General features: G+C 34.5%; 1 pseudogene; it reads right to left on the bottom strand.

The window, feature by feature from the left end:
• Positions 1-7,574: 7,574 nt before the first annotated feature.
• Positions 7,575-8,036, bottom strand: LOC132513558 (small ribosomal subunit protein uS15-like; annotated as a pseudogene).
• Positions 8,037-13,411: the final 5,375 nt, after the last annotated feature.

The raw sequence follows: 13,411 nt of genomic DNA, 5'->3' as shown, positions 1-13,411 counted from the left end.
AGCCCAACACCTGTATTTTTATTCTTAGTCCCACAAGCCCCCTTGATAGCAATCAGAAGAATTAACTTCAGATGAAGAAAAATGCTCTTAATTATCCCCTTTTAATTTTAGATAATATAAAATTATTCTATTATATTTGGTTGATATTTAGACAATTGAATTTTGTTCATGAGTCTCTGAACACCACATTTTCATCTTATGCTAATACTCTAAGAAGGCAATTTTGTTCAGAAAATCCAAAGATGATAACTCTATGGAAAAGATTTGAAAGCCAGGCTCTATAATATGACATTAAGAAGGCAGGGAAGAGAAGAGGAAGGATGTGTATTTCTTTATAAATCTTTGCTAAGAATCTTGGGGTGGGGAGAGAGAAGCAAACATCTGCAGTGGTAAACTTTTTTTCTCCTTAAACCTAAAGGACAGCCGAAAAGCAATCTGTTGTTTGTATAGAAAGAAATGCTAGTAAAAGAGGAAGAAAATACGCTTGGGGGAACATCTGCTCTGAGAAATCACTTGAAAAGTAAGCATGGGGAAACATTTGCACAACATACAGCATATACTGTGCTGCAGAAATGGAGAGAGAATAATGCAAGGAAGATCTGCATGCACAAATATATGTGGCATAGGGAAACAAGTAAAAAATATATATTAACTATTTTCATCTTCAAAATTAATTAGCAAATATATTTTAATACTAGGCTGTAAAGGTCATTATCACTAGAACACAGTGACCCCAAATGACATCTATCACTCTAGCATAAGTTAACCTCCCTGCCCAAACTTATGAGGTGCTCATTGTAAGTAGAGTAAAATTGAAATGGAGGATGTTTTCCCTGCTTTTGAGGAGCTCTTGGCTAATTTAGAAAGATAGAGTCAATGTCTAGAAAGGACATATTGACATATACAACACCATAGAAGTAAATGTAAATATGACGCCAAGAACACAGAAGAGTAATGAAAATTTACAAAAATGGAATAACCTGGATGGAGTGGGGTTACTCAAGAAAGGTCAGAGGTCATTAGCCACATTAGCTGCCCTTGAGCCAAATCCAACCAAAAGTTTTCTTTGGTTTGTGTGCATTCACGTGCACACACACACACACACACAAAAACACAAATTATATTACATGTTTAAAAACTGAGAAGGTTACCATAAGAATTTAGATACCTGGTTTCTTCTGAAAAAGTAGATAATCAAAAAAACTGGGTCTACTTTCCTGCGTGGCAATAGTCAGCTTGACCTAAGTCACAGCTGCGTACTTTAGAGGCAGCATGTGTTCTGTCCACCACATTCCCCTCCACTCCAAATTACATCTCTAGTGCATTGGTTAAGAAGATTGCTGTAAAGCCAAATCAGAGCAGAAGCTCTCAAATACTAGGTATGTAAGGAACATTTGTATGTTGTGTTTGTATGTTTTATGTATGTATGGAACCATTGAGTATGTATGTATGTGCACACATGTATGAAACACCTGGCCTCAGTGTATGTTACATAAGAAACATTTGAGGTGTTAATTACAAATACCATTTCCTGGAATATACCACAGAACTACAGTCTCTGAGGCCAGGTGACTGGAATATGCATTTTGTTAAAAACTAGCACCATAAATATTCCTTAGATACACATAAATTTGCAAACCACTGTTCTTGGCCATCTCCACTCAAATTCACTTTACTTACTGGTGGAAGATTAACCTTAATCTACATGTTGCTTTCTGCTAAAAAATCTTTAATGATTTCCTCTTATCTACTGAATAAAGTTCAAACTAGTCAGTCTGGCATACAAAGCTTGCTATGATATATTCCAAGGCACTTTTTCATTATTTTCTGACTACATAAATCTTTCATTCTTTTCAGGTTGAACTACCTCTTCCTCATAAATGCCTCATACCTCTAACCACTAGGCCTTGGCAGAGGCTTAACCTTATATGTGAAAATGTATTTTTTCTATCTGCCTATTAACTGATACCTAGGTAGATACCTAACTTAACTTGGGGCAATCATAATTTTTCCCCCGTGTTTCTCCCTAAGAGGTTGTAAAACTCAAGAGCCCATGACATTTATGTGTTCATATATGTGGGGCAGAAAAGCAGAGAAAGACCTGGAATGGACCTTAGGTATATACATTTTTGACAAGCAATTTGGTGGGTGATTCTGAAGTAAAGGAAATACTTTCAGAACCACTGGTATAGGAAATAAACATTGATTTGGAATCAGAAGACCCGTTACTAAACTTGAGCTCACCATTAACTTACTGGGTGACAGCATAAATCGGCAAAGATTTCTGAACTTCAGATTTGTCCATCTGTAAGATGTAGGAGTGGTACAATGAAAATGATTATCAAAATATTGAACGATTGGGAATGCATACTTCTCTTCTTGTTGAACGTTGCTTTGCTATTTCTCCAACAGACTGTTTCTAACCTTTACAGTGTGATGCTCTGAATTTGTCCCAAACATAGTTCCATGATTGGTGACCACAAAAAAAAACCTACTCTGTAGAATAGGACTTGAGCCAGGTGACATAAAGGTTTTCTTTCCCTCATTGACTTCAGAGAAGGAGTTGTGAGAAAAACAAAAAGAAAAGAAAACAACAACAACAAAAAAAAACAGAGATGCTAAGTGTGTGCTGAAAGTGAACTGTCCACAGAAGCTGAAGCTGAAATCATACAGAGATGGACAAAGGGAATTTATTACAGGGTTACAGAGAAGCATCTGTTATGGGGTCTGACTTAAATCTTTGGCTGTAGCAATTTTATTATGAACTTTATGTCTAAAAGCAATAACAGTGCAATAAATGAAATCTTATGTATGTGTCTGATATTTTTATCGGTAGCTAATATACCATTCCTACAATATTTCCTAACATCTAACATGACCCTTGAAAGATTGTCCCTGGATAAAAATTTTCTAATTCTAGAAAGGAACTTCTTGACTCACTTGTTCTTCATGGTAATATGACTAAAAAGTCCTGTACACAAGATTGTGCTTAATTTGGAAAAGTATCTTATTCAAACATATGGTAAATACTAGGGATGATATGGAACATTTGTTAAACTACCAAAAGATCCAAGAACACTTCCTTGGTTCCAAGAAGTTTATATTTACACATATTAATGAATATATATACATATATATAAATAAATATATACACATATATATGTACATATAAATATATATATATATTGCCTCGTCTTCAAAATTCCAAATGATTAGATAATTCAATTCAATGAGGAAAAAAAGCCATTATACTTACTTTGGATACATTATAAAACAAATCATCAATTTGCCTGTGGCAGCTGTAGACAGCCACAGTTTTTCAATTATAAATAAATAAAACATCTCAGCTTTATATACCATTACATGGTGGTCTGAAGAAGATTCTGAACAAGTTGCATATTAAGTATTGGGTGGAAAAGAACAACTGCCTTGTTTCTCAAAAGGAGTATTAAGCTTCCAGTAAAATTCAAGTATTTTCAAAAGATTTATCTCCCTCTTTCACATTGATAGGAAATGTATAAAATATGTTATGTCATATGTTGGAATAAATTTGTTAGGTACTCAAGTAGATAATGAAGTATTTGAAATTTTGGAGAAGGTGAAGAATCATGAAAATAACCATCTGCTTGGGTATTACCTACCACTCCTATTACCTTCTTTCTCTTTTGTTGACTTCATAACCATTTTGAAAATACACAAAAAGATAGAAAACATAGTCATTAAGTGTGAGAACCTGCACAATCTGAACTGGTCATATACAGATTACATAAATAGAGACATTTTTCTAACGTAGATTTAAATTGACAAGTGATTAATTGAAGGAAGGGAGCTGCCAAAAGTAAGTTTCCTTTAAATGCCAAAACCAGTTGTCTTGTTATTTGAAAAGTGCCAAAAATATTGACTGACCTGAAACATTGACTAAAAACTGATTGCTTCGACCAAATACTTCTGAGAGTTTCTCCAGTGTGGCTCTGCTAACTTTGGAAAAAAATTTTGACATACCTAAAAGGTTGTAAATTCTTTAAATAAACATGCCATTATTTTTCAGAATTATTACTTTCAACGTTTTTGTTTTGATTCAGGCAATCAGATCCCTTAATTTGAGCTTTTGAACATGAATCTTATTATGTGAACACTTATAAAAGTGTAAAATTGAATCGCTATATCTTGAAAATAAATATTTTAGATCTATTAATTAAACTTATTGTTAGAATATTTATAATTCTTTTATCACAGTAATCTAAACACCACAAAATGTTTCTTTTCGGGGGTGTTCTGGACACATTACACTTTTCAATGTAGATTAGGATTTATTTATACCAAAATAGACTTTATAATTCAACTTCTACTTGCTGAGGTAATTATATACTATGATATTAATGAATGTTAGTTAGAATTAAGCCCAGAATCTTCTGACATATTGAATTTATTCAAATTTTTACAATATAGCCTGTCTCACAGGCTATAGTTTTCATACAAATGATTTGATTCTTTTTATGAAGTATGGGATAAATCACACTAATTGTATATACATACAAAATACATTTCTTCATGAGAATATAAAGACTAAACTAGTATTTAGATTATTTAAAATTCCATTATAAAATTTTATATAGAGACAATCTTACAGAAGAGCATACATTGTTTTCATAATTGATGCATACTCTATCATTATTTTTTGGTTGTTAACAACTTAATTTATATATAATTCAGAAACCATATAATTCACCCATTTAAAGAGGCTGGGGGGTGGAGGAAAAGAGGAAAAAATGTAAAGTGTATAATTCAATGGGTTATAGAGTATTTTGAGCTGTAAAACTATAACCACAGTCATAGAACATTTTCATCATCCTCCCCCCAAAACCCCTCTACAAATTTAGCCTTTAACACTTAATCCTCCCCCTCCCTTCTGTCCTAAGAAACCACTAATCTATATTTTGTCTCTATCACTATGCCTTTATGGATATTTTATATAAATGGAGTCATATGCATTGTGGTCTTCTGTGACCAGCTTCTTTCATATAGCATAATGTTTCCAAAGTTCATCCATGTTGTGGCATGTATCAGGGAATCATTTTTTTTTTAGCCAAATAATATTCCATTGTAAGGATATACCACATTTTATTTATCCATTCATCAACTGATGGACATTTGAGCTATTTACATTTTTGGGCTGTTATGAATGATACTGTTATGAATATCCATGTATAAGCATTTGTGTGGATATATAATTTCAATTCTCCTGTTATATCATTAGGAGTGGAATTGCTGGGTCATATGGAAACTTTATGTTTAACTTTTGAGGAACTGCCAGACTGTTTCTCATAGTAGCTGCCGATTTTACATTCCCAGCCAGCAGTGTATGATGGTTCAAATTTTTCCACATCTATGTCAATATTTATATTACATTTTTTTTTTTTGTGGTACGCAGGCCTCCCACCGCTGCGGCCTCTCCCGTTGCGGAGCACAGGCTCCGGATGCGCAGGCCCAGCGGCCATGGCTCACGGGTCCAGCCACTCCTTGGCATGAGGGATATCTTCCTGGACTGGGGCACAAACCCGCATCCCCTGCATCGGCAGGAGAACTCCCAACCACTGTGCCACCAGGGAAGCCCTATTTTACATTTTTTGATTAAAGACATCCTAAACATCTTAGTGGGTGTGAAGTGAGTATCTCATGCTTTTGCTTTGCATTTCCTTACTAATGATATTAAACATCTCATCATGTGTTTGTTGGCCATTTTCATAAATTCTTTGGAGAAATGTCTTTTCAGGTTTTTGCCCATTTTATAATTATTTGTCTTTATATTGTTGAGTTGTGAGAGTTATTTTCATATTCTGGATATAAATTTCTGATTATATATGACTTGCAAATATTTTCTCCAATTATGTGGTCTGTCTTTTTACTTTCTTGATGGTATCTTTTGAAGCACAGAAGTTTTTAAATTTGATGAAGCCCAGTTTATCTATTTTTTCTTTTGTTGCTTATGCTTTATGTGTCATATTTAAGAAACCATTGCCTAATCCAAGGTCATGAAGATTTGCATGTATTTTTTAAGAGTTTTATATAATATATTGTATCAATTCTGGATACTGGCATCCCTGAACCATTACTGGGCTTTCTGTTGTTGTTTGCTTGACTGGACTCTTTTAGTAAAGTCTATTTCCCTTGCAGTGTAAAGTCTTTTATGTTGCATCTCAGAGTGTGTAGCCTTTGGGTATGTGCACAGCCACTCTGGAATGATAGTATTTTTAACAGTCATTTAGCCAAGTATCATTAGCATAGCATTTTAGCAGTCTTTTCTTTGAGTCTCCCTTTCCTGGACACATCCAGTAGTTAGATAGATTCCACTAATTGCTGGCACATTGCTCTGTTGGTTTGATCATGCTCTGGATCCTAATTTTTCCACAGTTTGATCCACTTAAATTGGGGCCCCTTCACAGGGATAGTTTTTGAGGCAGGTATTTGAGGTTTTTTCTTATATCAGGAGGTGTCTTAGCTATCACTTTTCATAGTTTTCTCTGGTAAAGCAGCTGGCCTGTGATTTTGCTTGTTGTCTCATGGAGCTACCAGTCTTTTTTTATTTGCTTATTACCAAAGTCTTCATTGTTTTCAAGAGGGCCCTTAGGCTTGAACTTCCCCACACTTCATTTCAAATGAAGTCAGTTCATCTGTGGAATGTTTCAGAACTCTCTGTTCTTATAAACTCTCTCTACCCCTGAGAGAAAGATCTCTGGACCACTACTGGGGATGCTAGACACAGTGGTAGCCTCTGGCCTTCTCCGCTTGCTTCTCACAGTATTTAACTTCTGCCCTATGAGTGAGCTGGTTAGGATTCCAGGATCAGGATACCAGGATTCTCTGTCTCCAGCCATTGGAGTGGAGCCTCTACCATATGAATGGAGACTTATTGGAGGAAGAAATCTCCAACCTCTCCACCACACTCACCTAGAATTTAATTTTTGCAATGAGTAGCTTGGGGAGGGGGAAATGAGAAATGCTAGCAGCCTGCTCTTCCCAGATGATACTATGCCCTTGACTGAAAGCTGGGGGGAGAAGGTGTCCTGTGTTCTTGGCTACATCCACAAGGAATGGAGTTGGAGTTTCTAGGCAGGAGTGAGGGATGGAACGGGTAATGGTTTAAATGTTAAAGACGTTTGCTGTTTTTACCAAGTTTTAGTATATTTTCTTGATTTTTTTTTCATTTGCTATATGCCCTGAGGTCAATTTATAGAGACTTAAAAGAAAACATATATATATTGATATACATATAGAATAGATATAGGTATATAGATATATATATAGAGAGAGAGAGGTATAAATTATATATAGATATGTATTTATCTATATGTATAGTTATCTATCTATCTATCTATCCAATCTGTACCTCTATCTATATCTATCTAGCTTGTTTCACAGTGAAACAACTATGCTTGTTTCACTGGGTAGCAGGTTATGGAACTCTTCATGCTGCCATTCCAAAAGTGGAATTATTTATCTTTAAAGAAACAAACTTTTCTTCTTTTTCTTTTTTAGTTAAACAATGATTTTATGCTTGATTACAACAGACACATTTATGCAACCAGGGAAGAGGTTGTGGATGACTCATATTTCCAACTGGGGGTAAGACTCCTTTGGTCTTGTAATATCAAGCCAACTGGTGAATATGGCTGTCAATCAGAATCAGACAGAATCAGACAGAATTTATCTTTATTCTTTCTGTTCCTCTCAAGATGCTTTCAAACAGCAACAGCTCTCTTAATTAAATGATAGAGATCCTCAGGAAGATCAGGAGCAAGTCCTTGGGACTTAAGAATTCTCAAGATTTTATTGCCTGTCACAAAACGTACTTGTGCAACACCATGTGAGTCTCTCAGGATCACACTGTTCTGTAGGGGAGTCAGGCCCTTCTTGACCAGTTTGTAGATCTACTCCTTCACATTGTCAGATGTCAGCTTCAGCCAGGTGGGGACGCTGTGGCAGTAGGGCAGAGCCTTGTGGGACAGGCCCTTCCCTGAAACGTGCATGTGACCCATGGTGGTGGCGGTCTCTAAAGAAACATACTTTTTAAGGTTCAACATGAAAATCATTGTTCATTAGTATTGAATGTCTGCTTCATCAGACCAATGATTATTTATCTTGTTTTGCCTATAGTTGAATCACCTTTAAAATTTATATTTCTTAGATGATACTATTATTTTTGAAGGATAAAAAAATCAAGGTTTATGCTTCTTTATGTAACACAAACACACTCATATGTTTACACCTACACATTTTAGTGGCCTTAATAGATATTGATTAATTATTTATTCTGTGTCTATTAATTCCCTGAAATAGTATCAGACATCATGTTTCTTTTGATGAGTTGCTCTGCCACACTCCAACAAACATAATACTTGCCCCCATGACTACAGGAATCTATAAGTTGAACAAGTCACTGAAGCTGGGTCAAATAGAGCCCTATCTTTGGGTAATTTCTTTTTCTGTAACTGAGAGTTCCTTTTTTCTCTAGACCATAAGCTGATACGATATGATATGATATAAAATTGAAGTTGCCTCTGGGCACATCGCCATCCATATAAAGGAAGCTTCCATATGGTACGAGAAAATGAAGTCAACACAGAAAAGTGGTCACTAAGTGAAGAGAAAGAGAAGAAAAGAGGAGAGACAGAGAGAGAAAGAGATAATTAATAATATTGTTTGAGACTCTGAATATTGTTTCTGAGGCCAGATCTAAGCCTGATATTCCTATAACTTGTTTGAGTTGGCTTTCTCTCACTTGCAATTGAAAGAGCCTTTATTGATACATCATATATATATATATATATATATATATATATATATATACATTATAACTGTAAAGACATAAAAGGTCATATATATCTATATTTGTGTATGCACATACACATCAGTAAAATGTATATATTAGGAATTATAACAAATCATGGACATTAAGGACATGACAGAACAAAATTGACAAATTTCTTGAATCTAAATTTTCGTATTGGGTTACACAAGTAATTTCACTGTGTAGAGAAAATCTTTCAAAAATTTTTTTTCATGTAGTAGATTCACATAGTCAGTCAGTAGAATTTGCTGAGATTCCACTTGTATCAGCATTACATTATACTTAAAATAAAAGAGGATCCTATCACAATGGCTTAAAAATATTGTAATTTGTCTCTTACACTAAGATGCCCAGCTTTATGCAGTTTGAGAGTGCCATCAGTGACCTACTTTTTTTTTAATCATCTTTAACTTCTGCCTTTTCTAATGTGTTGCCTTTTGTCCTTATGTTTATTGTCTTATGGTTAAAAAATAACTGCTGAGTCTCTAGGCTTCACATCAATGTTCCAGTCAAGATGAAGAAGTGCAAAATGGCAAAAAAACAAAACAAAACAAAAACTCAAAGGTGAAGAAGCGATGAAAGATGTAGAATGAGCATTTAGATATAAAAATTTAAGACCTGATATCAAGGTCTTGGATTTAGGAGTCACTGGTGTATGGATAGTAATAAATCTATGGGACTGGATAAGGTGATCCATGCAGGGAATGGAGAGTGAAAAGATAAGGCAGGTGACAAAAAAGAATTTCAGATAATTTTACCAGTTAAAGCTTAGGGTCCAGATGGACAATAGACATATGAAAAGATGCTCAAAAATATTATTTATTAAGAAAATGGCATTTAAAACACAAAGAGATCACAAACATGCACACACACACACACACACACACACACACACACACACACACCAGAATTGGTAAAATTAGAAAGACTAAAAAGACCAAGTGTTAGCAAGGTTGTGGAGAAACTTGACCATTCATATGTTACTGGTAGAAGTGTATAGTGGTAAAACCACGTGGGAAACTGTTTGGAAGAATCTATCAAAGATAAAAATATGTCTATCATATGGCCCACCAGTTCCATTCTTGGGCAAATATCCATAGGAGTGTTTATGTTCACCAAAACACATGCATAGAAAAGAGCCAAGAAATTTAAATACTGTAATGTCCAATAACAGTTGAATATATTGCAGTACATTTATACAATGGAATATTAGTTCAATGAATGAACTAATACTACACACAACATGGATGATTTTTACAGACATGATGACTGGCAGAAATAAGATATAAAAGGGTACATATGGTGATAGACAGGAGAACAGTGGATAACTCTTGGAAGATATAGATTGAAAGGGGACATGAGGGAGATTATAGGATTTTAGAAATGTTCTATATTTTATTTTATTTATAAATGTTTTATTTATTTTATAAATGTTCTATCTATCTATCCATCCATCCATCCCTTTATATATCCTCACTTTGTTCCCTGAAAAGGCCTAGAAATAATTACAAACCCAGTAACAATGAATATCCCTAGTATACTCAGATTGTAAACTTGAAATATAATTTTTTATTCAATGTAACCAGACCTTTTTGGGGAAAATGACTGATCCCAGGTATGGGGGAGAAAACGTAGAAGGTGAAGCTGGAACATTCTGAGATACCAGATAGAAAGGAAACTATCAATGCTTATTAGGGTCATGTCAAAAGGACTTAGAAGATAACTTGGATAGGCCTCACTGGCCAAAGAAAAGACAATTTAAACTTCAGTAAGGATACATATAACAAAGATGGAAATCTATGAAGTGTGTTTAATCTCTTGAGTTTCAAATTATATTAAACAGGATATACTGATTTTTTATCTATTGAGGATGCCAGAATTGATTCATTCTCTTGAAAATTGGGTAAATAAGTGGAGGGACTCATGTATTTATACTGATTTTCCTATGTAAACTTTACCAATTGATAACCAATTAGTTGATGAGGGTAAGTATCTCCTTTTGAAATTCTTACAGTAAAGAAATGAACACAAAATAATTGAATTAGTAAATATCCATTTTTTTACTTCCCAATGAATTAAGAGATTTATGCTTTGTATATTAATCATTGCTAAAAAAAAAAAAGAAAGAGAAAAAAACAGGCGTTATGTGACTCCTGATAAAATAACACAGTATTGCCTATATTCTTGCTGAAGAGTTTGAACATGAGTCTGATCAAGCCTTGGAGCTAGTTGTCAATTTTCAGGAAATAGAGAGGACAGAAGAATATTTTGGACTACATCATGTCTGTTCAATCAATGGAATCTATACTGTGGGAAAGTCTAAAATTTTAATAGTTCATGTTCTTCAGCAAGTAAATTGTAAGGGAGAGAAAGAAAGGATGAGGGAATATACTGATTGTAAGAGACAAAATATTTCTCATATTTTATCACATATCACATATTTTTAAAATTGGCATGGCTAAACTGTAATGTCTAAGAATGCAAACTGGGGTGATAAAACCAAGCAAGTAATAAATTATGATAAAAGTCAGAATGGTGGCCTTTTTGTGAGAGAGGGTAGGGACTGAAGTGAAAATAGAGGACATGGAGGGAGCACTTGGGTAACTGAACGAATTTCATTTCTTGAGCTGGGTGGTGGTTATAGAAGGATGTTTGTTTTATAGTATATATTTGTTTAATGTGATTTTCTTTGTTTCATTTTATTTTAAAGTTAAAAGTCAAAAAATGAACAAAATAATTTAAAAATAAGCATAATAAAAATAAATGTGCAATAAATTCATTTTTCAGAGACAGAAACAGAATTTTTCAACAGCCTTTCCACACTAAAAGAAAAATTAAAGGTGGCTCTTTTGGAAAAAAGGAAAAATAATGTTAAATAGAAAATGAACACACAGAATGAAATGTTTAACACTGAGAAGGGAAAAAATGTGATGAATACTTACTTGTATCAATAACAGCAATATTATGAGGAATTAAAATATATGTGGAAAATAACATAATTGAGAGTGGATATAAATTGATTTAAATGTTCTAAGTTTCTGTAAGTATCAGGGAAGTGGTAAAAATAATATTTTTTAAAAGTGTGATAAGTAAGGCATATGACGTGATCTTTAGGATAATTATTAGAATAGTAAAATAATAAACAACTATAAAATTAATACAAAGAAAATAAATATAAGCCCAACTATATAGAAATGGCATTAAATAAAAGAGTGAAAATATTCCAAGTAAAAATATTGATTATTAGAATTGATTAAAAAGATAAAATCCTGGGCTTCCCTGGTGGTGCAGTGCCTGAGAGTCCACCTGCCGATGCAGGGGACACGGGTTCGTGCCCCGGTCCGGGAAGACCCCACATGCCTTGGAAAGGCTGGGCCCATGAGCCATGACTGCTGAGCCTGCGTGTCTGGAGCCTGTGCTCCACAACGGGAGAGGCCACAACAGTGAGAGGCCCACGTACTGCAAAAAAATAATAATAATAAAAATAAAAAAGATAAAATCCAACCATATATTATTTAAAAGATACAAAATTTAAATATAAGGATAGAAAACATTTAAAAGAAAAATAAATGAAAATCATATGCCATGTAAACACTAACCAAAAGTAATCTGGTGTAGCTATACCAGTACAGTAAGTCCCCTACATATGAACCTTCAAGTTGCAAATTTTCAAAGGTATGAACGTGTGTAGGCACATCCAATCATGTAAGTTATTTCCCATGTCTGGCATACATTGTCACGTGTGTGCATCCTCTACCAGTGGTTGTTCTTTTGTGTACTTTATTATACAGTACCATATAGAGTACAGTAGTGTGGTATCTTTATTTCAAACCCAGGATGTCCAGAAGCAAGTGTTAAAAGCAGCAGTGATGTAGCTGGTACTGCTAAGAAACACCAAGAATTGGAGGCTGAGAAAGGATGAGGAGAGACAAGAGGAAGAAGAAGTAATTGAAGAACTGAAGAGATTCATGATGCAGGAAATGGCAAGGGGATTTTCTTTATTTGAGGAGGTATTGTTAGTTTTTGAGGCACAGGACCCATACGTAGAATGGTACACAAATGTTGTAGCAACCGTTCAGAATGCAATCCAGTGCTAACAAGTCATCTATGATGAGGAAAAAAAAGAGCTAAGAGCTACTACCCAGACATTACTTGATCGTTTATTCAAGAGGGTAGATAGAATTGAATCCAGCAAGGAACCAGAACCTGTGCCATCAACGTCAGGCATGAGTGAAATTTCAACTTGCCCTCTGTCTCCTATTGTTGATGATCCTTCAGCTCTACCATCTCCCACTTACTCTCCCTCCTTCAGTCAGTAACTCTTCTTTCATGTTCACTCAATGCGAGCCCCTGTATGCCAGCTGTTGTACTGTACTACTGTACTTTTCAAGGTATTGTACTATAAGATTAAAAGTGTTTTCTTTATTTTTTGTGTTATGTATTATTTGTGTGAAAAATATTATAAACCTATTACAGTACAATACTATATAGCTGGTTGTGTTAGTTGGGTACCTAACCTAACTTTGTTGGACTTACAAACAAATTGGACTAATAAACATGCTC

The sequence above is a fragment of the Lagenorhynchus albirostris genome, chromosome X (genome assembly GCF_949774975.1).
Source record: "Lagenorhynchus albirostris chromosome X, mLagAlb1.1, whole genome shotgun sequence".
NCBI lineage: Eukaryota > Metazoa > Chordata > Mammalia > Artiodactyla > Delphinidae > Lagenorhynchus > Lagenorhynchus albirostris.
The sequence above is the reverse complement of the archived record's forward strand: the minus strand, read 5'-3'. Positions and strand labels throughout refer to the sequence as shown.